The sequence below is a fragment of the Canis lupus genome, chromosome 13 (assembly GCF_011100685.1).
Source record: "Canis lupus familiaris isolate Mischka breed German Shepherd chromosome 13, alternate assembly UU_Cfam_GSD_1.0, whole genome shotgun sequence".
Classification (NCBI taxonomy): domain Eukaryota; kingdom Metazoa; phylum Chordata; class Mammalia; order Carnivora; family Canidae; genus Canis; species Canis lupus.
In genome coordinates, this window is record NC_049234.1 from 839,441 (window position 1) to 852,405 (window position 12,965).

Consider the following 12,965-nt stretch of genomic DNA (forward strand, 5'->3'; position numbering starts at 1 on the left):
TATGCTTACCACAAATGTAGCTACCATCTGTCATCATATAATACTATTATAAATACCATTGTCTATATTCTCTATCCTACATCTTTCATCTTCATGACTGACTGACTGATTTATTTATTATTTTTTAAAGATTTTATTTATTTATTCATGAGAGACACATGGAGAGAGAGGCAGGGACACAGGCAGAGGGAGAAGCAGGCTTCCCACAGCGAGCCCAATGCAGGGCTTGACCCCAGGATCCTGGGATGACAACCTAAGCCAAAGGCAGATGCTCAACCACAGAGCGACCCAGGTGACCCTCCATGAAATATTTATTACATAACTGAAAACCTATAGCTCCAACTCCCTTTCACCCTTTTGCCCATACTCCTCCTAATATTTATATAAATATTTTATAATAATTTAAGAACATTTTACTTTTAATAATGAAAAATATTATTATAACTACTAACATTAATATAAAGACAAACACATAAGTGTTATCATAAGAGCCAAAGTTATCCCAAATAACCTAAAGTTCTAGATAATTAAAGTTCAAGCAATAGAAATTGTTTGATGAAATGGAAGGTTGCTAGTTGTTTTTTAAAATAAGGATTAACAATCAAGAAATGGGCAGAAGACATAAACAGACATTTCTCCAAAGAAGACATACAAATGGCCAAAAGACACATGAAAAAATGCTCTACATCACTTGGCATCAGAGAAATACAAATCAAAACCCCAATGAGATACCACCTTACACTAGTCAGAATGTCTAAAATTAACAAGTCAGGAAATGACAGATGTTGGCAAGGATATGGAGATAGGGGAATGTACAAGCGTTCCCTCTTGGTGGGAATGCAAGTTGGTGCAGCCACTCTGGAAAACAGTATGGATGTTCCTCAAAAAGTTGAAAATGGAGCTATCCTATGACCCAGGAATCAATCTACTAGGTATTTACCCTAAAAATAAAAATGCAGTGATCCAAATGAGTACCTGCACCCCAATGTTTATAGCAGCAATATCCACAATAGCCAAACTATGGAAAGAGCCCAGATGTCCACTGACAAATGAATGGATAAAGAAGATGGTGGGGTGTGTGTGTGTGTATAATTATTATATATATAATAGAATACTACTTAGCTGTCAAAAAAGAAATCTTGCCATTTGCAACAACGTGGATGAAACTAGATGGTATTATACTAAGCAAAATAATTCAATCAGAGAGACAATTATCATATGATCTCACTCATGTGGAATTTAAGAAAAAAAAACAGAGTATCAGAGGGGAAGGGAGGGAAAAATAAAACAAGACAAAATCAGAAAGGGAGACAAACCATAAGAGACTCTTAATCATAGGAAATGAATTGAGGATTACTGGAGGGGGGGTGGGTGGGAGAATGGGGTAACTGGGTAATGGACATTAAGGAAGACACGTGATGTAATGAGCACTGGGTGTTACATAAGACTGATGGAAAAAAAAAAGACTGATGGATCACTGACCTCTACCTCTGAAACCAATAATACATTACATGTTAATTAACTGAATTTAAATATAAAGACTAAAATAAGGATTAAGATATGTAAATTATCAACAAATGCAAAGCAAAGAATATGGTGACAAAACAAATACAAGACAGCACACTAATGACAGAATATGTTGGCACTATTCTAACAGCCAGAACATTTACACGAGTTTGTACAATGCAACTGAGTCTTTCTGTTAAAATTATGATAAATATATATAACATAAAATTTGCCATTTTAATAATTTTTCAATGTACAGTTCTGTGGCATTAAGTACATTCACAGTATAAATGCAGTCATTACCAACATCCACCTCTTTAGTCTCTCCTGTCTGCTGCCATCACATCCCCAACAACCACTACAGAGCACAGTAATCTTCATTAGCTACCTGAGAGTAAAAAAGTCAACAGGTCTTCTTAGGCTTACTCTCTCTTTGATTCCCCATATTCAATCAGTCAGCGAGTTCTTCAGAAATCTCTCTCCCAGCTCCATCTCTTCTTTTCTATCCCAGTGCTACTGAGTAAATTCCTTACCTCATACTTGGGTAAATAAAAGTTCCCTGATAAACAGTCTCACCCATCCTGACTTTCTAGAATCAGACAGATATTAGTTCAAATCCTGGCTCAAATCACTTAACAGACATAAGACCTTTAGGCAAGCTATTTAAATTCTCTAGACTTTAGCTCCTTTCATTGGAGTTATGAGAAAAGACATGCAAAATACCTATATATGAGAAAAGACATGCAAAATGCCTACATATTACTAGGAACAAAGTAGTTTCACACTCCTTCAAAGTCCATATACCGCACCAAACTTTCTTGAATATTATTGTATCATAATATCCTACTCTCTAATGACCACAGCTCTTGCCTGAAGTAAAAACTAAACATTTCTGCTTAGATTGAAATGTCTTCTATGTTACCTTATTTTAGCTGGCTAATCCTATTTTCTCATTGTTCACATATCTTCTAATTTAGTTACGCTGACCTTCACTGAATCTCCAGCTGCTATAAACCCATGCCATGCCATGTCATTATGATTTCCTCTTTGTTCATGTCTTCTGTACCCAGAATGCTCTTTCCTCCCTATCTATTTTAACTAAAAGTTATATAGTCCCAGATCAAGTATCTATTACCTTCATGGCTAATTCAGTCTATTGATTATCCCCTTTTCCAAACTTCTATAGAACTTATAATTTGCATCATACACTTCTGCATTTAAATTTATGATCTCATACTGTGAATACCTGTTCTGTAAAATCTTTTATAAATGTAAGTATCTTATAGATGAGAATGCCTTACAGTACCTCTGAATCTACTTTAGTGTTTCATCTGGTATTCCATATACAGTAAGCATTCATTATATATTTACTTTTTCACAGAACTATAAAATCATAACCTGTAATAATTCAACCTCTCATTTTATATATCTGAAAAAAATGAGGCTTATAGAAAGTAAGAGACTTACTCGGGGAACCCCAAGGACAAATGTCTAAATGCAAAGATATAAGAAAGCAGTTCCTATTATTTCTTAGTCCCTGCTCTATTAAATGCAAGTACCATATTTCCATTTAAATTCTGATCTACTTGGGGACACCTGGGTGGCTCAGTGGTTGAGTGTCTGCCTTCGGCTTAGGGTGTGATCCTGGGGTCTTGGGATCAGGTCCTGTATTGGGCTCCCCGCAGGAAACCTGCTTCTCCCTCTATGTCTCTGCCTTTCTCTCAAATAAATTAAAAAAATATTTTTGATCTAGGGACACCTGGGTGGCTCAGTGGTTGAGCATCTGCCTTTGGCTCAGGTCGTGATGCCGGAGTCCTGGGATTGAGTCCCACATCGGGTTCCCTGCAGGGAGCCTGCTTCTCCCTCTGCCTCTTTCTGTGTCTCTCATGAATAAATAAATAAAACCTTAAAAAATTTTTTTTGATCTACTTGAATGCTTAAAATATATGTACAGCTTTACAATTTTAATAACGTATGTCTAATAACCAGCTGCTGTTCCCAAAGAGTCTTCTACAAATTATTTGGTCCATCCTAGTGAAACTCACCATCTTCTCTTATTTATACTATTAAAAACAGCTATTAAAATTGTTAAAAAATTATACACTATATATGTAAACTATATACATATATGTAAATTGTTAAAAACTATTTAAAAAACAGCTTCTGCACAGTTTTCACAGTTTCTACTTTTGCTCACGTCAGCCTCCCAAATAACAGATTGGTCTTTTCAAAAGATAAATCAATCACATTATGTTATTCTCCTGCTTGAAACCCTGAATTTGGCCTCCTATCACACTTAGAATAAAATCCAAAATCTTTCTCGGCCAAATGTCATTTGACTCAGTAATATCTGCCAAGCCTATCTCCTATCATATTCCTTCTCACTCACCAAGTCCCAGCTATGCTGGCCTCCTTGGCTGTTTCTTCTAGCATTCTAAGCATGTTGCTCCTGCAGCTTTTAAATTGGCTGATCTCTCAAGCTGTAACTCTCTTCCACAGGAGAGCTTTATCCTTTACTAAACTCAAGTCCCTGCTTGGATGTCACAACCTTAGTGAGACTTTTTTTGCCACCAAGTTAACATTAAAATCTCCATCAATCTTTTATCCTTCTGTATGCTTCAAAGCCTTTTCTCTACCACTAGAATGTAGGTTTGAAGGCAGAAGCTTCTTTTTTTACTGATGAATTCCCAATGCTTCATACAATTGGCACATTAATAGGTACTTATTAAAAATTTATTTAATGAATGGCTCTATTTATATTTTCACTTATTAATCATTCAATAAGCACTTATTATAAATTTACAGTATGTCAAGAAGTAGAACAGGCATTGGAGATACAAAGATAAATACGAAACAGTTTTGCTCCATTTTGTTTTTTTTAAGGAGTTAGTGTCTAAGAGAAACTGACTGATGTGAACAATAAATTCCAAGGCAATTTGCTAAGCACTATGAGAAAAGTGTTGGCAAAGTACAATGGGAGTACCAAGAGTAGAGCCTCTAACTCTGCCTATAACAAATGAAGAAAGCCTCACAGAGAAGGCTGCCCTTAAATTAGGTCTTAAAAGATACACACTATATATGTAACATATGTGCATAAATTTGAGTGATATATTACTTCTTTTTTTAACAGAACCAGACTCAGACATCTCTTCTCAGCTGAGACACTCTGAGACTGAATTAAGTGTCATATTTTGTACTGTCATAGCACTTCACACTTAGGCCATTCATATGCTTACTACACAGTACTGTAATAGTCGTCTATACACTTGACTTATCCAAATCTCCCATTAGATCCTAAAATCTGTAAGTGCAATAATTAAATCCTAACAGTTATATTCCTGGTATTGAGTACAAAGCTTGTTCTTATTACATGTATCTATTAAACTAATGTCAAAGCCCTTATTATGAAGTAGTGCCAAAGCATAGAACTAAGGACAGTGTTATATAAGTTCTAGAGTAGAAATTTATTTCAACTAATTTCGTGTTTTAAAATATAGAATGGCTATTGAAGAAACTTTGAGAGGGAAAATAATGCTATTAACTAGAATTTTTAGTTGATCATTTCTCTAATAACCACGAAAACAGTTATCAATTATGTAGAAGTACTATACTAAGCACTTTCTGTAGACTATTTCCAGTAATGCTCCTATCAATTATGTAAGATATTATTAACTCTATTGTGCAAATGATGAACCTGAAATACAAATGAGTTTAATAATTTGTCTAAGGTCATACAATAAGTAGAGGGGTAAGGATTCTAATGAGGTCATTCTGATTCTAAAGCCCAAGATCTAAATTCTAATTTTATAAGGCTTTAAAATTATTTACAGCATTTCTCAAGTCTAGCTGAATCTGTATTACAAGTTAGCCAGAGCATGTTTTTGTTAAGAGAAAGAAACTGACATACACACAAACCAACAGATTTGTACTTGGTCCAAAAGTTAAAAAAAGCAAAACAAAAAAAAACCCCCAGAAACTTGAATTTACTCTTTCTAGTAGACCCTACTGAAGAAGGCAAAAAGTTGATTTTCTACCAGTTCTTTTAAAAAATTGACTGCTAGTTTAATATCTTATTTTATCATGGTTGCAACCAGTGTAATTCCCAAAACACTAAATCTATTTTTATACGTGTGAGTCATTTCTCTCTTATCCTTGTAAGATTCAGTGCTATGACAAACTTAAGAAACATTCCATTTGGTTGGTATGAAATAATACTTTTAGTCCTCCTATATGCCATATTAGAGGTGAATCGACAAGGGGATAATGAGAGTTGCGCCTCTGGATTAACACAACTGGCTCAGACAATCTATAAAATTATAAAAACAGGAACCAAGTTTGGAAGGCACTGCTTTTACAGCATATTATTTTCACTTATATAGTCACTTTGCTAAAGAATGCTAATCTAATTTACAAACTGGCAGTAAAAAAATAGGAATGCAAAAAAACCAGAAGACTCAATTCACTAATCAAAGGGTGGCAATCCAACAGTAATTAATAAAGTACAAATGGAATGAGAACTGGTTTATATGAAATTTGAAGACTTGAACACTTGGTGATGGTGGTAAAAACCTTTCAGTAACACTTTTTACTCTTTTTTTTTTTTTAACACTTTTTACTTTTAAAAATGATTAACTCAAATTATTCTTGATGTTTTAGAGTACTAAAATTTCATTTGGTATTTATAGCATTTTCAATAGAAGTTATTTAAAATGTTTTTCCAAAGTTATACTTCATTGATATATACTCTGTAATTCCTCACAAAAGAAAAGCAGAAGAAAAATATGTTGATACTTTATAGAAAAAGGGTCTGTGGAACAGATGCTTCTCCACTGTAGAAAGGAGCCAATTCCAGTAAGGAATACAATAGCATTTCAATCAGTGGTCATCATGTGCCAGGAATGCAAAACAGAGTACTGATGATAATCCAGGTTATGAATCATAAAATCCACATGGAATACAAATATTTGAAAACATTATTAGGAAATCCTACTCCATTGCTAAGACAGATTTATGCTGTAACAGTCTGAGAAATAATCAGACTTTGCATTAGGTATCTTCACACATGTAATATTTATTACTTTAAAAGGATTTTGTAAATATTCATCTACTCTTTGATTTTAAAGATACTTACACAAACACTTTAAGAAAGCATTTGCTATTTGTAACATTAATGAGACAGACTACCCTTAAATAGATGTCCTTCTAATTAGAAATATTCTAATTATTTCTCTTCTTGAGATATTAATTACATCTTTATTACTATTTATTACAATTATACAACAGCACATTAACAGCATATAGCAGTGATCTTAACAGTTTTGATTCAACTAGACAATTCCACTGAGAATACATCCTGCTATACCATAAAATATTTATGTTTTTTTCCCCAAAACTATTTTTAAGGGAAAAAATGAATGTGTAAGATATACAAGTGAACCAATTATACAAGAAATTGCAATATTATAGTGGTGTGGACATCTTTCAAACCTTTTAGAAGTGCTAATCAGGATGACACTGAAACAGCAAACAATGTAACAAACATACTCTAAATGCATAACTGAGCTTTCAAGATATTAAAGGAAATCTGCAAGGGCACCAAAGGAAGCTGGGAAACAGTGAGAATAAGCTAAATCTGACATTAAGGGCTGCCCTAGAGGCTTAAGATGATGGAGGTGGGGTAGGGATGGGGTATCCATTTTAGTGGATAAAGGGGGACAAGTGACAAGTCTTTGAGTTCTCTCCAAAGTGGAACTGAAACCCCTGCATAAAGTTGGGGATTTTGAGGGTCTACAACCTCAGTGAAAGTGTAAACAAGAAAAAATGTACTTGCATTACCCACAAGGTCTGGGGAACCTCATGCAGAGAAATTAAAATTAGCCTAATGCATTCCTACTATGAAGTACCTGGGGTGCCTGATGGAAACAAAAATCTACCCTGGGTAGGGACTCAAACTCAATCTTCAACCCAGAACTCACACCATTCTCAGAAATAAAATCAAGCAAGAGTTGAATTCACAATCCAAAAGATAAATAATAAACAAGGTACTGAGAATGGGTAGGAACAACAAACAGAATTAACACATCTTCCTTAAAATTAAGTTAACCCCCTTAGAAAGTTGCATCTTTCTAAGACAAAAATTTCTAGGATAAAAATTAGGAGTATACAGTGGCATTCTAGATTGGAGAAAAACAAGTACAAAAGTAGAAATATTCTGGCTATAAGGGAAGGCATTAAGTCAGTTTGACTGCATTAAAAAGTGACCTACAGTTTATAGAGTACTCTATACACTAAGAACCTGCATGAACTGCTTGGCAGAGAAGTGACAGGAACCTTGGAAACTAAAGGATGACTAGGAGAAAACTGGAGAAAGAGAGCTTGGAATCAGGTTATTACTGAAATCCAGATTCGAGGTAATCACAGCCTCACAGTACTGAAAAGGTCTATAGAAACAGAAACCACAAGTCAAATCTGAAAGAAATCTTGAAAGAAGAATCAATATATTACAGAAACCTTCTGGACAGTTAAGTATCAAAATAACTCCAATACTCTAAACTTAAAGAGATGAAACTGAAGCTAAAGAAAATAGTGTGAAAGATTCTCACTTGAATAGATGAAGACAGAAAATAGACAATGCCAGTTATTTGTAACTAAAAAACCTAATGGAATTTGCTACTTCATCACATGATGAAGGCACTGAAATCTTATGATCAATTTGTGGTGAAAGGGTCAAATAAGAAATCAACAAGGCATGTACTGTACAACTTCAAGGGAATGGACATACAATTGGGGGAGAGTATGGCAGGAATCTTTCACTTTTCTCCCTGTTCATAACTAAATTTGAAGTTGTTGATTCTGCTAAAATGCTAACATGTGTCAATAAATAAATCTGAGTTATTACTTGAATTAGTAAAGGCAAAAATCAAAGGGTACATTTGCTTGTATTTCTCACATCCTGGAAGAGCCCAATGTACAAATGAACTAAAAATACTTCTGTGCTATATAGCAAGGTGAAAATACTGGTGTGACACACCGAGCATTACCTTCAAATTTCCACTTCCAAACACTGCCTTCCTTACTTACCTCACTGCCTCTTTATCAATAAACCCTGTAGTGTCTATTGTTTCTGTGTTACCAGCAAAATGGCCCACAGCAGAATCAGCTGGTTAACTCTGGTCTCATTAATACCACATTCAACCCAACTGAGCTAAGAAATACTGAGAAAGCATCAAAAAATATTCTCCTTCAAACAGCTGCCCTTAAGCACCGCTTCAATGTCTGACAGACTGAAAAAAGTAAGAAATTGGTATTTACCAATTAAAAGCTACCAAGATTTATAGTATCTGAAACGTGTACAAAGAGTGAACTTTCTTCCCACTGCTATAAGTAGGTGGTCCTTCTACTTCACTACAAGAGCAGCATAAGGGCTTCTACAGCTGCTGTCTTTGACATACCTGTCTTTAACAAACAGAAAACTTCTGCCTTCATGGATCCTATTTTTTTGCATGTTCACGAAGGCATGGTTTAAAGTTACATCAAAGCATTTAAGATCTCCAAAAGTCATAAAAGACTTGTTCCTCAGTACAAACCTAAATAGTGAGAAGGTGTGTGGGCAGGACTTCAGAGGCTCCACAAAGCAAGACTGCACAAGTTCTTGGCATTATATTAAAAGTTTCCAAACAAAAGATTATCTTACATCCCCTGTGCACAATACTAATATACAAGAGAGTAAATTAAAAAGTAAAAGCAACTTTAGCCATGATTTTTTTTCTCTTACAGCCAAAAGCATGTCAAAAGATTAACAAAGTATAAAGATTATAAAAATCAAATATTTAAAAATAAAAAATAACATCTTTAAAAATTGCTGTTGTTACAAGCAGTTTATAAAAAATCCACAAGAGGGCACCAAAGACAAAACACTCAAACAAATTCCATTAGATTTTTACAGATAATCCAGGTTTATAAAACAGGTTATTATATTTACTAACATACTACCAGTACTTTTAAGAAAGAATGGCTACTTATTTTAAGCTGATATATTTCAAAATATCAACCACAATTGTCAATTCCACAAAACTGACAGAAGCATACAATAGGAAATAACATTCATATTAATTTATCACTGCATTCTAAACAGTTTTACATTAAAAGATTTATGATTATATATCTTATGTTTGTAGAACAAATATAAGGGCTAATTTGTCTTTGAAATGAAATTTTTCTTTTCCTTGTCCTTTATGCTTTTTCTGTTCTATTATGATACTGTTTAACAGCAAATAGAAACTTTAATATACATTTAAAAGAAGAAATATTACTGTATAAACTTAGAAATGATAAAATTATGAAATGACTTTGAGAAGTCACCCTCCAAAGCATTTAATTCAGAAGACGACTGAGGCACACTAAAATAACAGTAATTTTGATGTGTAATTTACATTACTGATACAAATGATACTCTGGAGCAGAGGAGTGTCAGAGAAGCAAAAAAACAAAAAACAAAACATAAACAAGCAATCCCCTCTACACCTCCTAACCAAATATTTATCACATTTGGTTTAAGAATTGCATAAGGAAAATACTTCAGTACCAGTATTATGTACCTTATTCATTTTAAAATGAATTCATTTTAATAGGAATACAGTCTGTGCTGATGATAATCATGTGTACTATGCTACATAATAAGGAGTAAAAGTTGGGTAAAATCTATTATAAAGGTTTTACTATAAAGACAAGTATATATTATAGATATAGCTGTTGATTCAGAATTAAATATATATTAAATACTGTGTGCCAGGCAGTGTGCTAAAATATTTTTTGTCCTTGAGAAATGCACAGTTTAGTAGAAAGAGGTAGAAAGTAGATAAAGTCAAATAAATATTCTCAGAGGTAAAGAGAAGATACTATACTGGAACCATATACAGGAGCACTTCCTCAACTGAAGCATAGAAGAGCATCATGAAACATTCCCCCTTTCCAGAGGAATCAATGTCCAAGATGACTCCTGAAGGATAAGGAGTTCATTGCGCAAATCAGTGTGAAGTAAGTAGTCTAGGGAGAAGTTGCAACTTGTAATTTTCTTTAAACACTTTTTAGCAATCCTACTTTTGCTTATGGTTTCACTATCAACTGCAAAAAGCCTGTTGATTCCTAATCGCCTATGCTCTCCTTTAGAGTTCAAACCTGTATATCCAACTGCCTGCTACACAAAATGATGTGGATGAGCTAGGGACACCTCAAACTAAACAAGTGCTAAAGCAATCTCATCTTACCCAGAGGGTCGCCTTGGAGAGAGTACTACTGAGAGAAAATTTCACCACCGTGTAAGGGGTGGACAGAAAATGTGGTTAAGTGAAGAAGCAAGGGTTCTGACTACTGTATTGTGAAGTTTGTTAGCAAATAGTTTGTTGATTTTTCCCTTTTTATTTTAATGGTCAAGATAGAACTATATTTTTAGGCTGAGGAAAGAGGCCCTAGAAGAGAGAACATGAATGACAGAAAAGGCAAGTAGAGAAGACATCTTTAAAGGGAGGTAGAAAGAATATCAATGGGCAATAAAGCAACAATTTCTGTTCTTAATGCACATCTTTATCACACTACTTGTCATATCATATTGTAATCAGTCATCAGTTCACTTGGTGTCTCGTGCACCAGACTGCAATCTCCTGGTATGCAAATATTATATCTTAGTTTTCTTCTAAATGAATATTTATGAATGAAAAAAAGATATATCCTCTGAAACAGGGAGAAAGAGAACCCTAGTGACGATACAGAAATATTAAAGGAATACTGAGATCTAGTTTTCAGTAAGATAAAAAATATATATACATATATATATAATAAAGATTGCAGGAAAGGAAATAAAACTACCTTTATTTTTTTATTTATTTTTTTAAAGATTTTTTATTTATTTATTCATAGAGACAGAGAGAGGGAGAGGCAGAGACACAGACAGAGGAAGAAGCGGGCATCACATAGAGAGCCCAACGTGGAACTCAATCCAGGGTCTCAGGATCACGCCCTGGGCTGCAGGCGGCGCTAAACTGCTGTGCCACCGGGGCTGCCCAAAACTACCTTTATTTCTAGTTGACATGACTATGCAGAAAATTTCAAAGAATCTACAAAAAAACTCCTGGAACTAATAAGCAAGTACAACAAGGTCATACGATGTAAAACCAAAATAAAAAATCATTTGCTTTCTCTATATAACAACAGTAAAAAATCAGAATTTGGAATTGAAAACAAAATTCTTTAATCTTAAATGCCAACTCAATTTAGTTTTCTAAATGAAGCAACTTGGAATTTAGGCCAACTGACTGTGAGTCTGTAGTGTCATACTTTTGGTAAGGTAGTTTGTATCCTGCTGTGTTCAAGTGCAACAACGGTAGGCCTTGGGTACTCAGCAGAGCTGAGGATAGTTGGTTTCTTTCTTGCTTGCTTTTTAAACATTTTTATTCAATTTATATTAAAAAAATTCTTCCATTTCTCTCACTCACCTATTCCCCAGCCTCAGCCTCTTGCAGCAACTAAGCAGTCCTCTTTATCTATGAGCTTGCTTTTTGGTTTTTCTGTTTTTGTTTTTATTTATTAGATTCCATACATAAGAGAGATCAAATTTTTTCTGACATTTAGCTTAGCAAAAGGTCCATCCACGCTGTCACAAATGGCAAGATTTCACATTTTTATGGATGAATAGTATTCCATTGTATATATAACACTATCCATTCATTCATCCATTGGTAGACACTTAGGTGACTTCTATATCTTGACTATTATAAATTATACTGCAATGAATGTGGCAGAATGTATAGGTCTTTTTGAATTACTGTTTTTGTTTTCTTTGGGTAAATACCCAGAAGTACAATTGCTGGATCATACGGTAGTTCTATTTTTAATTCTTTGAGAAACCTCCACACTGGTTTCTATAGTGGCTGCACCAATTTAAACCCCCACTAACAGTGCACAAGTGTTCGTTTTCTCCATGTCTTTGCCAGCACTTGTTATTTGTCTTGATAATAGCCATTCTAACAAGTGTGAGGTGACAGATCATGGTTTTGATTTGCATTCCCCTATTTTTTGGGAGATTCTTGATTACTGATTCCATTTCTTTGCTGGTTATGAATCTGTTCAAATTTTCTATTTTTTCCTGTTTCAGTTTTGGTAGTTTATATGTTTCTAGGAATTTGACCATTTCTTCCAGATTGCCCAATTTGCTGGCATATAATTGCTCATAATATTCTCTTTTAATTTTATTTCTGCAGTGTTGGTTGCAATCTTTCCTCTTTCATTCTGATTTTATTTGGGTCCTTTCTCTTTTCTTAAGTCTGACTACGGGTTTATCAATTCTGTTAGTTCTTTTGGAGAACCAGCTCCTAGTTTCATTGATCTGCTTTACTGTTTTTTGATTCCTGTATCATTTATTTCTGTTCCAATGTTAATTATTTCCCTTCTTCTCTGGTTTTAGG

At 34.2% G+C, this 12,965-nt stretch overlaps 1 protein-coding gene across 7 annotated transcripts in view; it reads right to left on the reverse strand.

Annotated features, from left to right (window-relative positions):
- Window positions 1-12,965, reverse strand: part of STK3 (serine/threonine kinase 3) — a 375,979-nt gene that overhangs the window by 85,494 nt on the left and 277,520 nt on the right. The gene's annotated exons all lie outside the window — the stretch shown is intronic.